The 23,962-nt window shown below is 36.0% G+C and overlaps 1 protein-coding gene across 1 annotated transcript in view; it reads left to right on the top strand.

Moving 5' to 3' along the window:
• PTPRD (protein tyrosine phosphatase receptor type D) overlaps positions 1-23,962 on the top strand; it is a 1,004,024-nt gene that overhangs the window by 189,707 nt on the left and 790,355 nt on the right. Inside the window, exon 2 of the mRNA XM_024734238.1 lies at positions 916-973. The gene's annotated coding sequence lies outside the window, so the exon portion shown is untranslated. The remainder of the gene's footprint in view (positions 1-915; positions 974-23,962) is intronic.

Here is a 23,962-nt window from a genome sequence, read left to right as displayed (position 1 = left end):
GCTCTGTAACAAGAGGAAAAGGCAAACAGTTTTCTAAACAACTAGCCAGTTTCTGTGACACAAGGTAACGTGATAAGGAAGTACACAGAGCTGTTGGAGCATCTAAAAAATACATTGAAGTGAAACTTGGAGGAAGCACGATGTCAAGGAAGGCTTTCTGCATGAGATGACAACTTCCCTGGGAATTGAAGGAGAAACAAGAGTTGAACGTGTGAAAAAGAGTTGAGAAGAAGGTTGTCTGGACAGAAGGAAATAATTCTAAAAACAAACAGGAATAATTAGGAAATTCTAATAAGGAATTAAGACAAAGTACTTTTTTACATGTTTCAGAGTATGAATTTTGAAAAATTAATAATGAGATTATTTTCCATAAATGTAATTCTGATAAGATTTAGAATTCTTCCATGTGAGTTAGTCCCAGGATCAATAGGGAGACAAGGATTTGCTTTATCTTGGCTGCTATGGTTTAAGTGATCCCCTTAAGAACTTTGGCAGCATCCAGCTCCACAAAGACCAGAGGATGGGAAATTTGAAAGTATTATGTAATTTCAGGAAGCAACAAACTATGACATTCATTAGACTTGATGAAATAGATGTTGTAAGCAGCTAATTTAACCATTTTATGTTAGACATTATAATCCCAATTCAGAATTGTAAGGAATGTTCAATATCCTTTGCTTTCCATCATGTGGACAAAAGAACATTCCATATTGAGTTGGTATGTCACTCTTTCAGTTAAAGATTGTATGACATAATATTGATACCAGCTTCTCATTAACCCTCTTATTTTTTCTCCTCTCTGTCTCAATCCCCCCTAAAAAAAAAAAAAGAATGGTGAAAATATGATATGTTGAAGACAACTTAGGGTTTGAACTATTTTTTTTAAATAATTTTTATTTCTATTTTTCTAATTAGGTTTTGAGCTTCTTGAGGCCAAGGACTGTCTGAAAACACATACAGTGGCTAACACAAGGTAAGTCTACAACACATCTTAACTCCTTCTCTTCCTAGGGTCCTAGCACCCTGATAAAATGCCTGATATGTAGTTGGCACTCAACAAATATTGGTTAGGATGGATGGATGGGTGGATGAAATATTCAAACATTATATTATATTCACTTGATATTGCTCTTATAAAATATACTAAGACTGAGTTTTTTTTTTTTTCTTTTATAAATAAAATTACAACACACTCAAAATAGTGGAACAACTAGGAAAAAATCTGTCAATGACAGATTTATTTTTCAGTTCTGAATTATAGATGGTGTTAGTCATGAGTATGTGAGAAATCTAACAATGGGTTAATGTTTTGATCTGGAGCAGCAGATGCCTATAAGATTTAAATGTTGATTGAATTTAGCTGCTGCTGCCATGAAATTATTAGCCCTTGGCAATGGTCTCGCCTATATACTTTATTTTGGTTCTTCTGGAGCCACAAAGCTATTTATTGTTAATGAGGGAATAAAGTGAGAAAACAAATTAGCAAATAGATTAACAAAATTTTAACTGTCTAATCTCTGTTAAACAACTGCAGGTTATCAATTTTCACTACTTTCCAACAAAACTTTGCTATTAACACAGCTTTGTTACCTTACATATCCTCTCTCTAATATAATCATTCATCTATCATAATACTTTTTGATAAAATTCTCTACCAGGTACCTTTTTTCATTGAAGCTTCAGTGTGCGTCTAATCTTAAAATTATAATTCTTTGAAATAAATAATTCCTATGCTTGCTAAGATATTTGATCTGTTGGCTCACCACTTAAAACTATTATCTAGTATAAATATGTTATGACTTATAAAATAAACTTAATGGTTTTTAATTGATGTTTCTAAATGCAAATTTGTTAAATGAAGTATACAAAGTTTAGAAGTTCCTTAGCATGCTCAAATACTCTTATCTGCTAAAAATGTTGTATTCCCAATTTAAAGGACAGGATGCCATGTCCCATATTTCCTTTTAACTTCATTTTGGGGTTGATACTTCTTATGAATCGAAGGAAAAGCATGTATCTGTATATAGAAAAGGTACACAAAGATCCTTCAGAAACCAAGATGCCATTGAAGTCAAATAAGATGAGGATTAAACAAACAAATGTGAGATGGAGATGGTAGGAAATTTAATTTCAGGCTTTCAGCCTATTTCCCCTTTGGTTCCTCATTGTTTCTATTTTATACATTAAGATTCAGCTCACTTTTACCCTAAAGCTTTCTTGGATACTCCCCGTCAAAATGATGTCTTATTCTTCTGAACTCCCATGTGTCTTTGTTCATGACTCTCTTATGATACTAATAATTCTGCTTTTATGGTTCAGCAATTTGTATAGATCAGTTCCCATCTTCTGAGCGTGTTATATTCCAGAGTTAATTTAAAAACCAGTTGTTTGGAAATCCAAGTTACTTATTCTCATAAAACTAATAATAGAAGTGATGTTCCTATTTTCTTTTAAGTTCTACTGCTGTCTGATCTAGTGCCGACCGAAGTATTTCAAATATACCTCCATTTATGACATTGCTTCTTCAGGACAAATCAATTCTATTATAAGGTGAAGCCCAGTACACTTTCTTTAGGGCATTATATTTGATCAGTATTTACCAAATTGTCTTCCCCTTTATTTATCTAACACCACCAGCTCACTCACAGTGGTGTTTCAGGGCACTGTGTTAGAAATTCTTATTTCCCTTTCTAGTCTGTGAATGTTATATAATCAGTCTTGATTGCAGGCATCTAAATCCAATACTTTGCAAAATATTTAACTTCTTAATCTTGCCAAAGAAAAGACAGCTTTCTTATTTAATGTATCTCTTATCCCTTAAATATATTTAACCTTTGTTTTTGCTATGCATATTATGTGCAAAGCAATTTGCACACCTATTTCATTTACTTTTCACATTATACTTCTGAGGTTAGTACTCTAATTATCTCCCCGTTAGGATGAAGGACCTGAGAATTGGAGAAACTAAATATCTTACCCAATGTCGTACAAGTGGTAGTAGTATCAGAATTCTAACCCAGTAGAACTCCAGAGACAACAAGGCCACTATGTTTTGACATGGTCCTTGATTGCTCTGAGTTGAGAGAACTAAAACCGTCTTATTAGATGGCAAAAGCACGAGGCTTCCACTCTCCTGCTAGTTCCTCCTTAAGTGCCTGGGTTGTAAACTTTTTGAAAGGAGCGTCTGTGTCTTTTTACTCATGTTTATACTCCTCACAGTGGCTGAAAGACTGCCTTGACATCATGGATACTTAATAAGTGATTGATTGAGAACATTATGAGATATATAAAATACTGTTAATGATAAATACACTATTCTGTAATTAAAGGTTTAAAACACTTTGCCTTAGGGCCATTGACCAAGTTTAGTCAATTTGGTTAGATGAGCTTTCTTCTTCATGTAATTGTGTCACTTTTCATAGTTGGATCAAGCTAACGCTAGCAAGAAACTGTTAAAATGTCTGAATTTGGAAATGCACAGATATGTGGGGTGAACCTGATATTACTGTGGGTTCTATATCCAAATGTTGTGCTAATTTTGGCAAGTGCAATTTAGTTTCTTGTTAATGATAACATTTGAATATTTGCCGTGCCGTATCATGTTTTAATATAAGGACCAATGCCAATGCCTATAAATATTTTCATATAACTAGTAGTAACCTTCTGCAATTTTAGTCAATTCTTGGAATTGCATCAATTAAGAAAGTCAGAAATACTATGTTTTTTTTAGGTGATTTTAAGAGTTGTTTATAAAGTTCTGACTAGCGCTATTTTAGAGAAATAAAGCAGATCTGCTAACTAAGGCATCCCATTAAGTGAGCCTGATTTCAGTTATTCTGAGTGAAGAAGTAATTAACATTATACACAGCAGGGACATATTCAGGTCTCTATTATAGTTTTTTGATTACAGTATTAACTTGACAGTCTCAGATAGAAAACAAGTTAATCTAATTAAGGGAAGGTTAATTGTGTATGCAGACTGTATGGCCAGAAGAAGAAAGCTCAGCAGGGCAGGATGTTTTCTGGGCATTTCTGCTTGAGAGAGTTACTTTTTTTATTCAGTGGTAATAACCAAAATGTTCATATTATACACATAGCATTAAAAAGAAAGACTTATTCCAAGGATTTACTAGCAGGACAATTTAGGAACTATGATATGTATAATCTAATGGTGTGTATGGGGGTTGACGAAATGCTTTCCAGCTCTAACTGCTTTCCAGCTCCATAATTGTAGTGATTCTGCACCATGAATAGACTTAGAGTTTAATTCAATGTCTACATTTGTATGGTTAGAGAACATCAGAACTAAAATATACTTTAAAGACTCCAGGCCATGCTTTGTACATGTTAAATTTAGACCCAGAGAAGAAAAATGGGCTGCCCAAGATCAAAAAGATATTTGGTAGAATATCTGTGACTCAGGTTTGTTTTTGTTTTGTTTTGTTTTTTTCACTATGCATTGAAAACCATATTATCTTTTGAATTAAAAAGAAAAAAAGAAAAAAAAAAAAGGAAAGAAAAATTGAGACAAAGATGAGGGAAGTTCACATAATTCAGTCTCCTACTCCGTAGGAAACTTCCCCATGACACACAGTCAGCCAGTCAGTGATTAAAACTATACATAAACCTCATTTTCATTACTGGGTAGCTCCAACTGCAAGAAAAGTCTTCTTCATATTGATGCAAAAATATACCTGTCTTTATTTCTTCCTTTAATGTTCTGTTTTCTGTGTAAAATATCCATACCTACTTCATCCATTCCTTTTACGACGTGAGTTTCAGATATTTCATCCTGTGATACCTTCTCCTAGCATATCAATAAAATGTTTCAGGTTGATGCCTAGAATTAAACACAATGTGACACACGTTACCTGGGTGCTACCATAAGTACGAGGAAACACTATAATCTCTTGATCTGACCATTGTGCTTTTGGCTTTTTAAATTAACTGTGCCTTTTGCATGATTTCAGTTGCCCTAATGAAACAACTAAAGCCTAATGCTGTTTTTCACGTGGACTACTATAAATAAGGGGTTCACACCTGTTTTTAAATCAGATTATTTTTATCATGTTTCAGTCAACATTGACAGGATTAAACATATTTGCTATCATCATCACCATAAACATCAAAAACATTACTAGTTTGGGTTATTTGAGTTGCTCAAGAAAGTGATGATGATTAAAAAAAAAGATTTTAAGTCTAAATTTAGTTCATAATGACTAAAAATAAAACAAGTAGTATAAAATAAATTATAAGATAGTTATACAGATTATAGCGTATTTCTCCCTAAAAATGCTATATATTAATCAATATAAAGTATAAATCTTCTCGTTTTGGTCATATTCATCAATTCTCTTCTAGAAATAAAAGATAAATATTTAGAAATATCTAGAAAAATCTAGAAACAGAAGCTGAAAATGGTTAGGTCCCTTCAATTTTGCTGTGAACTTTAAGTTGCTCTTAGAAGATAAAGTCTTGGGCTTCCCTGGTGGTGCAGTGGTTGAGAGTCCACCTGCCAATGCAGGGGACACGGGTTCGTGCTCCGGTCCAGAAAGATCCCACATGCCGTGGAGCGCCTGGGCCCATCAGCCATGGCCGCTGAGCCTGTGCGTACCGCAAAAAAAAAAAAAAAAAATCCTGCCTTACAGTTTTTTTCTCCAAATGAGGGTAGTCTTTAGGAGAATATATATACTTAAGACAAGAAGGAAAAAATTCCCTAAGTAAAGAAGGTTAGGAGAAAATGAATGGTATTTAACAGCTGAGTAGAGCTGTAAATAGAGGTTGACTTGTAACTCCCAGTGAACTTAATGGTCAAATCGTCCAACATTATATTTATGCAAATTTAGATGCCCCTCTCTATAAATAAATGACTGAATAAATAAACTGAATAATTTTAATCAAATTCAATTGTAGGTGTTCAAGTGTAGAACTAGAACAATCACAGTAGTACACTGAGAAACTTCTTAGGTGTCAAATCCCTGTGTTCACATTTAACTGTCTCATTTTCTTCCACTATTTTCCTGTTTATAGGCTGTAGAAAGATGGGTAATGAAATATCAGGGTAGCATTTTGAGGTTGTCTGAAATACTAAATTTTGGTGCCTGATAGCTGACATCTGCTGTCCAAAGGAATGGGCTTGGAGACTCAGTTATAAAGGATTACCCAGAAGTTAAGTTCAAGAATGATGTATAAAAGGCTGTGAGGTTGTTTTGTTTGTTTGTTTTGTGTGTTTTGTTTTTTTTTTTTGAGATCTCCAGGATCTGGTAACTAAACTACACCCATTGCATTTGGCTCTGTATTTCTAAATTATGCAAGTTTGTGCTAGTACCTGACCTATTTCTCAACCATTCAATGGGATGAAGACAGGAGTGCCTAGAATGGACTACGTTGAACAGGGGGATAGTTGCCTGGGTCAGGGGCAATGTATAGGAAGGGAAGTAACAAAACAGGGTCATATAAGGAGGGGAGTGTTCTGTAAAATGGGCAGTAAGTATCGTTTTGAGTCCTAAGTTTATAAGAATTGTTAAGACAATCTTTTGTACATTTGATAAACATGCCTTGTATGATCTTATATAATTTATTAAAAAATATTTTAGGGGTTAATTGTTTTGGTGGTGGATGGCCTAAAGATACTTTTTATAAAAATCTCATTTTTAAAAAAAAACGAGCACATGAAGGGGTTCCAAACTTTAAAAAAAAAAAAAAAAAAACTTTTGAATCTGATCCCAGATTTTCCTATGCAGAATCATATTTTTTAAATCATATTTTAAAAGATCAGAAATCGCCTGTAGTTATAGAATGGAATTATGAAATTTCCTATGTAATATCTTTGGTTTGAGAAAGCTGTCTACAGTTTACTTGAGATTTTCATGTTACTGCAATTTAAAACCATAGAAATGTCAAAAAAAGATTGTCTATATAATGTTTTCTCCTCGAGCACAGGGTTGTGCTCCTAAAAATCCTTGAGACAGATAAATTTTTATACATTAGACCTATAAAATTTACAAGGTTATATTTGTACCAATCTAAGTTTATATACATAATATTATCTTCATTGAAAGTAGGTAGGCATGGGACTTCCCCAGTGGCGCAGTGGTTAAGAATCTGCCTGCCAGTGCAGGGAACACGGGTTTGAGCCCTGGTCTGGGAAGATGCCACATGCCACGGAGAAACTAAGCCCATGTGCCACAACTACTGAGCCTGTGCTCTAGAGCTCGCGAGCCACAACTACTGAAGCCCACGTGCCTAGAGCCTGTGCACCACAGCAAGAGAAACCACCACAATGAGAAGCCCGTGCACCACAACGAAGAGTAGCCCCCACTCCCCGCAACTAGAGAAAGCCCGCACACAGCAACAGAGACCCAACACAGCCAAAAGTAAATAAATAAAAATAAATAAATTTATTTTTTAAAAAGTAGGTAGGCGTAATAAATAAAAACAGTTGTAATAATTTATCTTACATGAGTAATTGTGGGTATGCACAAAGTCATTTCTTCTTTCTTCTATTCACTGAATATTTATTAACCAGTCAGTGCCCTAGATGATTGAAATACAAAGATGAAAAGAAAAAGTGAAACCTGCCCTCAAGCAGTTTATGACTTACTGCAGAGACAACATGAAAGAAATAAGTGTAACAATGTTTTATAGTACCTTTTAAGGTAGAAACATGCATAGGCGAAAATTGGGGCATACAGCTAGAGTACCTTACAGTAGACCAGGTGCTCCAGATGCTGGTGATACAGTGTTGAACAAAAATATTTTATGTTAGAGTAGGGGAGGTAGATGGTAAAGAGAAATAATTGAGGCATAGAGTATATTAGATAGTAAAGAGCAGGAGTGAGGTTTAAAATATTTAACAACCAGCATAAATGAGTACCTACTCATCAAATAGACATGAGGCCTCTCAGAAGGGAAGTTTACTCTACCTGCTGAATATCAGACTCAGAATCAGCACTAATAGGAAAACAAAAGCAGGGAAGGAAAATTAAAGTATCAGGTCAGGAGAATATTGAAATTTTAGAAATTTTGGACTGAGAGATGATTTCTGAGTAAAACTCTCAAGAAAGTAGAGGAGTTAGTCATGTAGATACTGGCAGAAGATCATTCTAGACAGGGGAAATAGGAGGTATAACGGCTACACCTGCTATACCTGCTTGCTGGGGGGAAGCTTACTTGAACTGAGCAACAGCAAGAAGGCCAGCATAGCTGAAGTGATAAGAAAGGAAGACCCTCATATCTCCTAGTAAGAACTTTGACTTTTGTTCTATATGAGATGATATCTCACTGAAGGTTTTGAACAGAAAAATGACATGTTTAGTCTTATATTTTAAGATGATCTTTCTGGCTTCTGGGTTGAGAACTAACTAATTGAAACAGGGGAAGTGGCGGGTATACTAGCACAGAGGCTCTTGCAATAATGCAGGCAAGAGTTGGACCAAGTTAGGCTTTGGGAGTGGGAGGAATGGTTGAATTCTAGATAGGCATTGCTTTGAAAGTAGAGCTACTTGGATTTGCCAGCAAACCAGATGTGGGGTATGGAAAAGAAAGGTCAGGAATGATACTATCTGGAAAAAAAACAGGTAGTTGTCTGTATGAAACTCTTTGCTAGAGCCTAGGGGACACAAATGGGGGATAAGACAGACATTATCTAAGATGGATAGTCAATTAAATAAACAGTTACAGGAGAGTTCCCAAATATGGGAAGTACTGGAGATCATGTTAAGGTTGCTTAATCTAGTCCAGATAGGTGAGGAACCACTTATTCAGGAAGTAACATGATGTCTGACTCTAAGGGTGAATCAGATTTATTCAGGTGAGGAAAGGACATGGGGGAGAGGGAAAAGTAGCTACATTTATGTGCTTTGGATGACAAGCACTTGAAATTTGATAATATTTTATTAATGACTATTGCTATGTTTCTTTAAGGAAACTATTTATTGCTTTGGAGAGGAAGTTATTTCAAAGGCTATATTCTAATGCATTCTTTCTTTCAAATAATATCTGTGGACTACCCATTTTGTGCTAGGGTTTCTGTGCTGGGTGCTAAGAAGTATACCAGGATGAATTATATTTGAATCCTGCCCACAAGGGGCTAAGGATATAGTTTTATACTTAAGTTAACACCTAAATACTTAAGTTTACTAAGATATGCATTTATTGTTTCAAGTTGCTAATACACTAGATTTATAATATCATACATGGTGTGAGTTCACCCTTAAAGCATGCTGTTTGTTTTTATCCCCCCTGAAAAGTATCCTTAGCACCTATCAAATGGTGTAACCTATAATAATATTTGTTAAGTAATGAATATGTGACTTTCCCAGCTCTAGCCTTATTTTTGCTACAGATCATTGAGACAGCCATGAAAAGTTAATATACTTTTATATTTTATGCATATTTATTCTATGAACTTTCATTATAGGATCTATGCCAAGAGGCTCTTACATCATTGCTTCTATTAAGGATTTTTTCATATATGTATAATCATTAATAATCTTGAATTTAGTACCACTTATAGAAGATGAATTTCTCCTCATTGACACATTTACTTGCGGTCTCTCTCCCCTTTCTTATAGCAAATACTTCCACAAAATTCTAATTTTCATCAGCGTATTTGACTTTGTGATACATGCTTTCCATATATTCACAATTGTTTCTCTACTTATAAATTTCCATTTACCAGTCTTGTCTAAACATTGATTTTAAAGCTTTACAATTTAGGACCCCTGGAATCATTTTCCTTTCTTTTCAGGATCACTCCCTTTACTTGAGGAAGAAATGTTCTTCTTTCTTTATTTTTTTCTTTTTACTTTACTTTTTTAACATCTTTATTGGAGTATAATTGCTTTATAATGGTGTGTTTCTGCTGTATAACAAAGTGAATCAGCTATACATATACATATATCCCCATATCTCCTCCCTCTTGCATCTCCCTCCCACCCTCCCTATCCCACCCCTCTAGGTGGTCACAAAGCACCGAGCTGATCTCCCTGTGCTATGCGGCTGCTTCCCACTAGCTATCTGTCTTACATTTGGTAGTGTATATATGTCCATGAAGGTTCTTCTTTCTAATTCTCTGTGAAATCAAGTATAATTGTGTTCATATTGAAAAGAAAGACCAATAATAGTTATAAATACATCTTAATGTGAATATAATTTTATAATCAGAGTTACTCCATTCCATACCAATTTTCCCTTCAGATTTTGTAGGGAAAGGGAATTGATCTGGCAGCAAACAAACGCAAAGCTATGGATCTGTGAAAGTTATTAACTTCTCAGTGCCCCATTTAGCTTTTCCCTTTCCACAAGAATCAATGACAAATACACCCATCCATTTTATGTTTCTCCTTAAAGCAGAAAGTTAACACAAAATGAGTGCCTCATGTATTGTCTTTCAACTTGGTAATGTTTATATTATTCTAAGAACATGGCACCACTGCCCTGGTGGTGCCACAATGTGGCAGGTACTTTTTAAGCTTTCCTGGATAGCTGTACCTATGATGTAGCCAAGGCCATAATCCACTTTAAGTTGTACTTGGTTTGAAAGTACCACAATCACCACACTTCTCCTGAATGGACTTAATTCCGCAGGTGCAAATGCTGGCTTGTTATCATTCTTGACCATCTTTCTACCCTCTTACTCTCATCCCCCAGTCAGTTGTTTCAAGACTGTTTGGGAAGTCTGAGGTTGAGAAATGATGAATTTTTGACTTACTCTCTTCCTGCTTGTTTCTCTAGGTTGGAGAAAGACCATCAATAAGTACATATTTTTATATTTAGTACATTACTTTTTTGTCCAATTGCCTTTCCAAAGCTTTTGGTTTTCTGAGCATCCACTTAACCACAGCAGTGAAACAGTGAAATTCCTTGTTGCCTTCCATTGAAAATAAGGTTTGGGCCCTAAGCCAAGCTGCCTGAGCCAGCACTCATATAATTCAAAACTGGAAGAAGACAATCAATTAATCAATACTATAATTTGGAACTGACCATGGTAGTAACACTCACAGCTATTAGACGCAACTGACTGACACCATTTAGAATTAATGAGGTAGCAAAAGCAGGCAAACCAAAGATTCGTTTAAAGACTTTTCCCCTTAAATCAAACTGCCCACTCTATTTTGTTATTTTTTCTTATTTATGGATGCCACAGTGAAGTCTAATGTAAGTAAGAATTTGAAGGACAAAGAATCTTATCCATTACAGTGATGTTGAACAAGAACATTAATGAACATTTTAGGTATGGATTTCAGGAACATAATTCAGTTCAATGTTAGACTCTTCTGAACAAGCTAAAAACATGACTTAAAATTAGTTTTCTGATCTTATTTGGGCATTCCTTGATCCAATCTTGTATAACCAAAGATTGGCATATTTATTATTTGGATAAATAAATAACCATCTTTTAAACTGCAAAACTTTAAAATAATTTCTAGAAAACCTTTATGGTTCACTCTGTTTTAATCCCACAGTACAATAAATAAGTAAATATATAAAAACACACAGGATCCGTGGTGTGTACAAAATAACAAATAACAACTCCTCCCAGTACTTTCTGGCAGAGCCATCAAATCTTGCAGCTCCTGTTGACAAGACAAGGGTTTCCCTAAAGCCACTGACTGAATATTTATAATGATATGTTATTAAACTAACCAGGAAGTTTGAGCCTTTGTTGTTGTTTCAGTTTTCTTTGAATCAGGCATACCTAGGCTCTGAGCCCACAGAGTAAAAGTAACTTTTTACAATGTCTCTAAATGTGGACTCTCAAAAGCTAGCCCCTGGGAGTTTAAGTGTGGTAATTTTTGTTTTTCAATTCAAAAGCAAAATACAAAAGAATCTCCATTAAATCTGGCAGAAAACAGGAAGGAGGAGAGACATAGTTGTACATTTTATAACACCATATATCTGAGGGATATGATTTGACTGGCAACATAACAAAATCCATATAGACAGATGCTCCACTTTTTAAATAAAATTATAATTGACATATTTTAATTTCAGGCATACAACATAATGAGTCGATATTGGTATGTATTGCAAAATTATCACCACAGTAAGTCTAGTTCATTTTTTTAATTGGAAAATGCAGTATAGAATTATCCGACTTTAAGCTCCAAACTGAAGAAGAGTACATGGAATATAGTCCTGGCATTTATATTTTCTTTCCAAATACTTGCCATATATTAATAACCAAAAGGTCACTGAAAAAATTGTAAAAGGCCTCTTAGTATAGAGTCAGAGAGCATATGACCTAGAGTTGCTTAAAAGTTAAGATAGAAATTTTTTTTTAATTTTAATTTTATTTTTTTATACAGCAGTTTCTGATTAGTCATCCATTTTATACACATCAGTGTATACATGTCAGTCCCAATCTCCCAATTCATCACACCACCATCCCCACCCCCCGCCACTTTCCCCGCTTGGTGTCCATACGTTTGTTCTCTACAACTGTGTCTCAATTTCTGCCCTGCAAACCAGTTCATCTGTACCATTTTTCTAGGTTCCACATATATGCGTTAATATACGATATTTGTTTTTCTCTTTCTGACTTACTTCACTCTGTATGACAGTCTCTAGATTCATCCACGTCTCTACAAATGACCCAGTTTCATTCCTTTTTATGGCTGAGTAATGTTCCATTGTATATATGTACCACCTCTTCTTTATCCATTCCTCTGTCGATGGGCATTTAGGTTGTTTCCATGACCCGGCTATTGTAAATAGTGCTGCAATGAACATTGGGGTGCATGTGTCTTTTTGAATTATGGTTTTCTTTGGGTATATGCCTAGTAGTGGGATTGCTGAGTCATATGATAATTTTATTTTTAGTTTTTTAAGGAACCTTGCATACTGTTCTCCACAGTGGCTATATCAATTTACATTCCCACCAACAGTGCAAGAGGGTTCCCTTTTCTCCACACCCTCTCCAGCATTTGTTGTTTGTGGATTTTCTGATGATGCCCATTCTAAATGGTGTGAGGTGATACCTCGTTGTAGTTTTGATTTGCATTTCTCTAATAATTAGTGATGTTGAGCAGCTTTTCATGTGCTTCTTGCCCATCTATATGTCTTCTTTGGAGAAATGTCTATTTAGGTTTTCTGCCCATTTTTGGATTAGATTGTGTTTTTTTTTTTTTAATATTGAGCTGCATGAGCTATTTATATATTTTGGAATTAATCCTTTGTCTATTGATTTGTTTGCAAATATTTTCTTCTATTCTGAGGATTGTCTTTTCATCTTGTTTATGGTTTCCTTGGCAGTGCAAAAGCTTTGAAGTTTCATTAGGTCCCATTTGTTTATTTTTGTTTTTATTTCCATTACTCTAGGAGGTGGATCAAAAAAGAACTTTCTGTGATTTATATCAAACAGTGTTCTTCCTATGTTTTCCTCTAAGAGTTTTATAGTGTCTGGTCTTACCATTAGGTCTCTAATCCATTGTGAGTTTATGTTTGTGTATGCTGTTAGGGAGTGTTCTAATTTCATTCTTTTACATGTAGCTGTCCAGTTCTCCAAGCACCACTTCTTGAAGAGACTGTCTTTTCTTCATTGTATATCCTCGCCTTCTTTGTCATAGATTAGTTGACCATAGGTGCGTGGGTTTATCTCTGGGCTTTCTATCCTGTTCCATTGATCTATATTTCTGTTTTTGTGCCAGTACCATATTGTCTTGATTACTGTAGCTTTGTAGTATAGTCTGAAGTCAGGGAATCTGATTCGTCCAGCTCCGTTTTTTTCCCTCAAGACTGCTTTTGCTATTCGGGGTCTTTTGCATCTCCATACAAATTTTAAGATTTTTTGTTCTAGTTCTATAAAAAATGCCATTGGTAATTTGATAGGGATTGCATTGAATCTGTAGATTGCTTTGGGTAGTATAGTCATTTTCACAATATTGATTCTTCCAATCCAAGAACATGGTATATCTCTCCATCTGTTGGTATCATCTTTAATCTTTCATCAGTATCTTATAGTTTTCTGCATACAGGTCTTTTGTCTCCCTAGGTAGGTTTATTCCTAGGTATTTTATTCTTTTTGTTGCACTGGTAAATGGGAGTATTTCCTTAATTTCTCTTTCAGATTTTTCATCATTAGTATATAGGGATGCAAGAGATTTCTGTGCATTGATTTTGTATCTTGCAATTTTACCAAATTCATTGGTTAGCAGTAGTAGTTTTCTGGTGGCATCTTTAGGATTCTCTATGTATAATATCATGTCATCTGCAAACAGTCACAGTTTTACTTCTTTTCCAATTTGTATTCATTTTATTTCTTTTTCTTTTCTGATTGCCGTGGCTAGGACTTCCAAAAGTATTTTGAATAATAGTGGTGAGAGTGGACATCCTTGTCTTGTTACTGATCTTAGAGGAATTGCTTTCAGTTTTTCACCATTGAGAATGATGTTTGCTGTGGGTTTGTCGTATATGGCCTTCATTATGTTGAGGTAGGTTCCCTCTATGCCCACTTTTTGGAGAGTTTTTATCAATAATGGGTGTTGAATTTTGTCAAAAGCTTTTTCTTCATCTATTGAGATGATCATATGGTTTTTATTCTTCAATATGTTAATATGGTGTATCACATTGATTGATTTGTGTATATTGAAGAATCCTTGCATCACTGGGATAAATCCCACTTGATCATGGTGTATTATCCTTTTAATGTGTTGGTGGATTCTATTTGCTAGTATTTTGTTGGGGATTTAGGCATCTATATTCATCAGTGATATTGGTCTGTATTTTTTCTTTTTTTTTGTAGTATCTTTGTCTGGTTTTGATATCAGGGTCTGGTGGCCTCATAGAATGAGTTTGGGAGTGTTCCTTCCTCTGCAATTTTTTGGAAGACTTTGAGAAGGATGGGTGTTAGCTCTTCTCTAAATGTTTGATAGAATACACCTGTGAAGGCCTTCAGGTCCTGGACTTTTGTTTGTTGGAACATTTTTAATCACGGTTTCAATTTCATTACTTGTGATTGGTCCATTCATATTTTCTGTTTCTTCATGGTTCAGTCTTGGAAGGTTATTCCTTTCTAAGAATTTGTCCATTTCTTCCAGGTTGTCCATTTTATTGGCTTGGAGTTGCTTGTAGTAGTCTCTTAGGATGCTTTGTATTTCTGCACTGTTGTAACTTCTCCTTTTTCATTTCTAATTTTATTGATTTGAGTCCTCTCCCTCTTTTTCTTGATGAGTCTGGCTAATGGTTTATCAATTTTATTTATCTTCTCAAAGAACCAGCTTTTAGTTGTATTGATCTTTGCTATTGTTTCCTTTGTTTCTATTTCATTTACTTCTGCTCTGATCTTCATGATTTCTTTCCTTCTACTAACTTTGGATTTTGTTTGTTCTTCTTTCTCTAGTTCCTTTACGTGTAAGGTTAGGTTGTTTATTTGAGATTTTTCTTGTTTCTTGAGGTAGGCTTCTACTGCTATAAACTTCCCTGTTAGAACTGCTTTTGCTGCATCCCATAGATTTTGAATCGTTGTGTTTTCATTGCCATTTGTCTATAGGTATTTTTTTATTTCCTCTTTAATTCCTCAGTGATCTCTTGGTTATTTAGTAACATATTTTTTAGCCACTTTATGTTTGTGTTTTTTTACATTTTTTCCCCCTGTAACTGACTTCTTATCTCACAGCATTGTGGTCAGAAAAGATGCCTGATATGATTTTAGTTTTCTTAAATTTACTGAGGCTTGATTTGTGACCCAGGATGTGATCTATCCTGGAGAATATTGCATGTGCACTTGGCAAGAAAGTGTAATCTGCTGTTTTTGGATGGCATGTCCTATAAATGTCAATTAAATCTATTCTATCATGTCATTTAAAGCTTATGTTTCCTTATTAATTTTCTGTTTGTATGATCTGTCCATTGGTGTAAGTGAGGTGTTAAATTCCCCCACTATTATTGTGTTACTGTCAATTTCCTCTTTTATAGCTGTTAGTAGTTTCCTTATGTATTGAGGTGCTCCTATGTTGGGTGCATATATATTCAAAATTGTTATATCTTCTTCTTGAATTGATCCTTTGATCATTATTATGTAGTGTCCTTCCTTGTCTCTTGTAACATTCTTCATTTTAAAGTCTATTTTATCTGATATGAGTATTGCTACTCCAGCTTTCTTTTGATTTCCATTGCATCGGATATGTTTTCCCATCCCCTCACTTTCAGTCTGCATGTGTCCCTAGGTCTGAACTGTGTCTCTTGTAGACAGCATATATATGGGTCTTGTTTTTGTATCCATTCAGCAAGCCTGTGTCTTTTGGTTGGAGCATTTAATCCATTCATGTTTAAGGTAATTATCGATATGTATCTTCCTATTACCATTTTCTTAATTGTTTTGGGTTTGTTTTTGTAGGTCCTTTTCTTCTCTTGTGTTTCCCACTGAGAGAAGTTCCTTTAGCATTTGTTGTAGAGCTGGTTTGGTGTTGCTGAATTCTCTTAGCTTTCGGTTGTCTGTAAAACTTTTGATTTCTCCATCAAATCTGAATAGATCCTTGCCAGGTAGAATAATCTTGGTTGTACATTCTTTCCTTTCATAACTTTACGTATATCATTCCATTCCCTTCTGGCTTGTAGAGTTTCTGCTGAGAAATCAGTTGTTAACCTTATGGGAGTTCCCTTGTATGTTATTTGTCATTTTTCCCTTGCTGCTTTCAATAATTTTTCTTTGTCTTTAATTTTTGCTAATTTGATTACTATGTGTCTTGACGTGTTTCTCCTTGGGTTTATCCTGTGTGGGACTCTCTGCGCTTCTTGGACTTGGGTGGTTATTTCCTTTCCAGTGTTAGGGAAGTTTTCGACTAAAATCTCTTCAAATATTTTCTCTCGTCCTTTCTCTCTCTCTTCTCCTTCTGGGACCCCTGTAATGCGAACGTTGTTGCATTTAGTGTTGTCCAGAGGTCTCTTAGGCTGTCTTCATTTCTTTTCATTCTTTTTTCTTTATTCTGTTCTACAGCAGTGAATTCCACCATTCTGTCTTCCAGGTCACTTATCCGTTCTTCTCAGTTATTCTGCTATTCATTCCTTCTAGTGTAGTTTTCATTTCAGTTATTGTATTGTTCATCTCTGTTTGTTTGTTCTTTAATTCTTCTAGATCTTTGTTAAACATTTCTTGCATCCTCTCGATCTTTGCCTGCTTTCTTTTTCTGAGGTCCTAGATCATCTTCACTGTCATTATTCTGAATTCTTTTTCTGGAAGGTTGCCTATCTCCACTTCATTTAGATGTTTTTCTGGGGTTTTATCTTGTTCCTTCATCTGGTACATAGCCCTCTGCCTTTCCATCTTGTCTATCTTTCTGTGAATGTGGTTTTTGTTCCACAGGCTGCAGGATTGTAGTTCTTCTTGCTTCTGCTGTCTGCCCTCTCTAGAATTCTTTTTAATGTGACCTGTTAATATATTATCTGTGATATATATTTTAATCCTATAAATGAAATAATTTTTTAGAAATATTGAAAGTTTTGGATTGAGAACAATTAAAGAAAAAAGAGGGGTCTAAGATTTGCTAAGAGAATAGTGTATTAGGCAAAATGGGAGCATTCAATTAGGTCAATGTAATATTATCCATATTGGTTTCCACTTACGTGGATTTATATATATATGTGTGTATGTATATATATATGCACACACACACACACACACACACACACATATATGTAATGTATAACATCCAGCCATTGTTTCCATAATAGAAGCATATATTCTAAATAAATGACATTTTATGAAATGGAGCACATGTCCAATTTATCATTTTTTATTATGGAGGGACACAGGAAAGCATTAATTTTCATTCTGTTTGCCTACACAAGATCAATAAAGAACTAAAAAATAAAAAAAAATTTTAATTTAAAAATGTAATACTTTCAATAGGTAAGTGATTTTGCATCTTATTCAACTTTATAGTAAATGCATTGCTGTCTTCCTCTCACAAAGTAAAGCATAAAATTAAAAATGAACTATTGTATTTTCTTGGTCTTTTTCTGTTAAGAGAAAAATAAAATAATGCCTCTAAAGCTTATCAAGTTGAAAAACATATATGGAGGTATCTCATAAAAACAAAATAATGAAATATTCAAGTCACTGTGAAAAGAACAGCTTTTTTTTAAAAGTTTCTTGTTTACTTATTCATTTATTTAGATTCAACTTCATTTTCAGGAAAAAAATGCTTTGAGCCAACTTGAAAAAAAATTTTGTATAATAAAATGGGATATTTTATTTTATTTTTATGCCATTTTATGTCCAAAAGAACTTAAGGTAGCCTTTGAAGATTCATGCAATACAGCAAAATAAAGTAAATTTTAAATTGCTAAAAATGTAAACAAAAAATCATAAAGAAACTAAGGTAAAATATGGGAGATAACAGATAATGGATAGGGCTTCCCTGGTGGCACAGTGGTTGAGAGTCCGACTGCCAATGCAGGGGACACGGGTTCGTGCCCCTGTCCAGGAAGATCCCACATGCCGCGGAGCAGCTAGGCCCGTGAGCCATGGCCGCTGAGCCTGTGCGTCCGGAGCCTGTGCTCTGCAACGGGAGAGGCCACAACAGTGAGAGGCCCGCGTACCGCAAAATAATAATAATAATAATAATAATAATAATAATGGATAATATTAAAAAGTGACTCTTGTTCATTTGATAAATAATCGGGGCAATGTAGTATGCAGCAGTACTTTTTAGAGGGTATTCTATAAAAGTAAATGCCAATCTAAGCTTTCTAGAACAAGCCTTAGTCACCTCTTTTGTATTTAAAGAGCCACATCGTAAGTAAATATTTTAAGACTTTGTAGGCCATACAGACTCTGCAGCAACTCGTCAACTCTGCCATTTTATATGCAAATGGTCATGTAAAAAATGTAAACGAATAGACAGGACTGTGTAACAATAAAACTGTTTACAAAAACAAGTAGTAGGCCAGAGTTAGCCCATGGACTGTGGTTTTCCCAGTCTTCTTCTAGAGACTAAAGCTAAGGTAGAGTCAGTTAGCTAAGTTTAAGATAAAAGTCTTCTCCAAGGAAGGGTAGCTTTCCTTAACCCCAAAATGTGAGATGAAACTCAGTAAGGGACGTTTGACCATGAGAATGGTCTGTTATGTCACTACAGTAATTAAAATAGCACGTTCCATGCAGCATCTGGTTACAACCCAAGAACATCTGTGAAGTGAGTATAAAATTCAAGTTTTGGTCTTTTGCAGACAAAAATAATGGACTGTTCTCTTTATTTTTCAATTGGATATTGTAATGACAGCATCTTATGATTTGGGATCTTTATTCTTCTTAAGTTTACTTCACTTTGCTTCTTTTGTTTGTCATTGTTATCAAGTGGAAAGATAACTCCCCCTACATGGCATGGGAAGCAATATACCGTCTTGCATTGAACTTAAAAAGCTGAGAACCACATCAGTGTTAAAACATGGGTGAGCATTACTATGGGGTTAGTGAAGGAAATAGGAAAGAAGTTACAACCTGATAGGGAAGATGGGCATTTAAATTTTTAAAAATGTGACAGATACCATATGACTCAGCAATCCCACTACTGGGCATATACTCTGAAAAAAACATAATTCAAAAAGAGACATGTACCACAGTGTTCATTGCAGCACTATTTACAATAGCCAAGACATGGAAGCAACCTAAGTGTCCATCAACAGATGAATGGATAAAGAAGATGTGGCACATATATACAATGGAATATTACTCAGCTGTAAAAGGAAATGAAATTGAGTTATTTGTAATGAGGTAGATGGAACTAGGGTCTGTCATACAGAGTGAAGTAAGTCAGAAAGAAAAAAACAAATACCTTATGCTAACGCATATATATGGAATGTAAAAAAAAAAAAAAATGGTACTGATGAACTTAGTTGCAGGGCAGGAATAAAGATGTAGACACAGAGAATGGACCTGAGGACACAGGGTGGGAGGGGGAAGCTGGGGCGAAGTGAGAGTGGCATCAACATATATACACTACCAAATGTAAAATAGTTAGCTAGTGGGAAGCAGCAGCATAGCACAGGGAGATCGGCTCGGTGCTTTGCGATGACCTAGAGGCGTGGGATAGGGAGGATGGGAGGGAGGCTCAAAAGGGAGACGATATGGGACATATGTATGCATATGGCTGACTCACTTTGGTGTACAACAGAAACTAACACAGTATTGTGAAGAAATTATACTCCAATAAAGATCTATTTAAAAAAATAGTGACCAATGTTGTGATATGAGGAGACATGAGTTCTGGATTTGGACTCCCTTGTTTTGAATTTCTGGTCCACTATTTATCAACAACGTGATCTTTAGCGTATTCCTTAACCTCTGTGAGTCTTGGTTTCTTCATCTTTAGAATGAGGATGACATTAATGCCTTTCTCACTGAGTTGAAAGTGTTATCTAAGACAGTGGTCCCCAACCTTTTTGGCACCAGGGACCAGTTTTGTGGAAGACAATTTTTCCATGGACAGGGGTGGGAGGGGGGGATGGTTCAGGCAGTAATGCGAGCAGTGGGGAGCAATGCGGAGCGGCAGATGAAACTGCGCTTGCTAGCCCACCACTCACCTCCTGCTGTGTAGCCTGGTTCCTAACGGGCTATGGACCAGTACCGGTCTGCAGCCCAGGGGTTGGGGATACCTGGTCTAAGACAAGACTTAGTACAGTGGCACATAGCTAATACTCAGTATTTAACTCAACTAGGGCATGTATTCAAGAGTGAGACTCTGGACTGTGATGCAGGTTTTCAGATACAGGTGTCTGTGATCCAGCTATATGACTCCTAAATCTCTTACACCCATAGGCAGATTTTTTTAAGAGGTGTTTTGGAGAGAGGTGTTTTTTGAAAGTCTTCTTCCATACACACATACAAACACACACACCAAAGGACCTCTAAAAAGACCAATTAGGGAGCATAATATGTACCCCTTCAATTTAGAGGACCTAGTGGACAGGTGTCTGAGCCAGGCATAAGAAGTCTGTGAAAGAGAAGCTGGCTAAGGTGGTCTGTTGCAGCAGAGGAGAGGACAGGTTTGAAGACGTTAATGGTGCCCCCAGAGTTTATAGGGACAGTGGATTCATGAGCATATCCTTGGGACCAAGGATATTGGAAATACGCAGGCAAGGAAGCTGCAGCAGGGTGGTCTAAACCTTCCCAGACAGCTCAGCTAGAGGGGTGAAGGGCCTTGCACAGAAGGTAGAGACTGACTTCCAAGAGCCTAGGGGCTATCGAAGAGAGCTCTCTGGGGCAGAAATCGGAGGGAAACTCCCCAGTATTCCACAAATGAACACAAGAGGGCTTCCCTGGTGGTGCAGTGGTTGAGAGTCCGCCTGCTGATGCGGGGGTCACGGGTTCGTACCCCATTTCGGGAAGATCCCACATGTGGCGGAGCGGTTGGGCGCGTGAGCCATGGCCGCTGAGCCTGCGCGTCCGGAGCCTGTGCTCCACAATGGGAGAGGCCACAACAGTGAGAGGCCCGCGTACTGCAAAAAAAAAAAAAAAAAAATGAACACAAGAGTGTCAGCCTTCGACATCTGCAGAGTTCATAGAGTACTGAAATTACATCACCTCCACAGATTCAGCCAAGTAATGTGTTTTGTTTCACTTACCTGTATTCCCTTTTCTGTATTACAACTCTAAAAGAGTCAGAAACCTCAGTAAACAAGATGGGTGGGGAGGAAGAGAAGTGATTCAACATAAAAGCAAACCCAGAGTTTTCACATATTCATGAGATGGGGCATTTTAATTACTGAATTAAAGCTGTTTTTAATTTAAAGGCACTGTAGGTTGTTTTAATACCTGAAAGTGGACAGAAAAGCAGTTATGCCTGCCTGAATTTTCATCCGGGGACAGGATAAGAACTAGTCCCTATGAAAAAATGTAAAGGGTCAATAGAGTGAAAAAAAAGAAGAGACTATTTTGTTAATACATTTGGCTGTTTTATGATTATATTTCATAATTTATACCTGTTCCGTGTTACATACATTTGTTATATCTATTTGTTATATCTGTATCAATGGATGAAATCGCATCTAGAACTCTATTTCTTTATGATAAATATGTCCTGAGCACCTCTCATGGGCCAGGCACCATAATAAGCACTGGGGATAAAGTGAAGATTTCATAAATCTAATAGGAAAAATGGACATTTAAACAAGTGTGGTAGGCAGAATAATGCCCCCCACAAGATGTCTGCATCCTAATCCCCAGAACCTATAAATATATTCACTTGCATGGCAAGGGGGACTTTACAGATGTGATTAAGACTATTGAGACAGATAATTGTGGATTACCCAGGTGAGCCCAGTTTAATCATCAGGGTGCTTAGAAGAGGGAGGCAAGGGAGAGTCAGATAAGATGTGATAACAGAAACAGAGATCCAAAAGAGAGATTTGACGATGCTACCTCATTGGTTTTGAAGATGGAGGAAGGGTTCTGAGCCAAGGGATGTAGGCAGCCTTGAGAAGAAGGAAAAAGTAAGGAAATTAATTCTTTCTCAGACCCTCCAGAAGGAACACAGAATTGCTGACTCATTTTAGACGGCTGACCTCCAGAACTATAATGTAATAAATGTATGCTGTTTTAACCCACAAAGTTTGTGGTAATTTTTTACAGCAGCAAAAGGAAACTAATACAACCAGCAGCAGTAATAAAGCATGAAGTTATGATAGGAAAAGTACATAAACGTTGAAATCATATTTCAGTAGGATTTAGCAAACTAATTCAAGAATCCAAGAAGGGCTGCTTGAGGAAGTGATAAATAAACTAAGATTAGAAGGATGAACAAGACCAACCAGAAAAGAGGAGTACTGAAGAGTATTCCAGAAAAGGGAAATAATATGTGAAAGTTATATTTCCAAGAACTGGAGGAAGTTCAATATATCTGGACAACAACATTTGCGGAGACTGAGTGATGAGGCTGCTGAGTGTACTGAGGTCAGACCATGAAGGGTCTAATCAGTATTACGTTTTGAAGTTTGAACTTTATCATAAGAGCAATGGGAAGGTTCTAAAGGATTTTAAGCGCGGAATGTCCTAATCATATTCTCATAGGTGCACTGTGGGGAGTGGAGTAGAAGACAGAGATATTGAAGAAAGAAAGGCCAATTAAGAAGAGGCAGCAACCATTCAGAGAGGGGATGGTATTTGCATGGACCTGGGTGGTTGCTGTGGGAATAAAGAGAAATATCCCGGAAGCAATTGGACAATATGATCTAAGTGATTTAGTGTGTTTTCTAGATGTGAGAGGTGTCCTGTGTTAATGCTGCCAGCATTTTGGTGATAGAGAACACAAGCGGAGAATTAAATGTGAAAGAGGGATAAGGAGATCATGAGTGCATTTCTCAATGTGTTAGGCTGAAGGTATCTATGAAATATACACATGGAAATGTTTAGTAAGCAGTTGGCTATATCCTAGAAAATCTACTGAATGAGTAGATTTGGCATTCATCATTTTACAAATCATTTTTGAAGCTGTGGGAATAGATGAATTTACCAGGGGGGTCCTGCATTAGCTTAATAAGTTCTTAATGGTGAGGTGGAAGAAAAATCAGGAACTGAGCCTTGATGGTCATCAGTATTTAAAGTGCAAGCAGAACAAGAGGAACCTTCAAAAGAAAATGAGAGGCCAAAGAGGAAGGAGGCAAACCAGGAGAGAGTCATACCTTAGGAGGCAAGGAGATAGAGGTTCATGAAGAAAAGATTCCAACAGTGTTAAATGCTGCCAAGAAGTCAAGCAAAGTAGCTGAAAAGTGTCCATATTGTGCAATATGTACGCATTGATAGTCTGTATGACGGCCAGGTTATTGGTATATTGCAAGAAGAAATAACATTGGATGAGTTTAGGAAATTTATACAGAAAATATAGATAACACCTTGAAGAATTTTGATTGTTGAAGGGGAGACAAGAGAGAGTAGGATTTGCAGAGGTAATTTGGATTGAAGAAAGTTTCTCTTTTTTTAATGCTGTAAAACCATACATTATGAAATTCTGATGTGACGCATCCA

Source organism: Neophocaena asiaeorientalis, unplaced genomic scaffold (assembly GCF_003031525.2).
Source record: "Neophocaena asiaeorientalis asiaeorientalis breed wild unplaced genomic scaffold, Neophocaena_asiaeorientalis_V1.1 scaffold256, whole genome shotgun sequence".
Taxonomy (NCBI): Eukaryota; Metazoa; Chordata; class Mammalia; order Artiodactyla; family Phocoenidae; genus Neophocaena; species Neophocaena asiaeorientalis.
The sequence above is the reverse complement of the archived record's forward strand: the minus strand, read 5'-3'. Positions and strand labels throughout refer to the sequence as shown.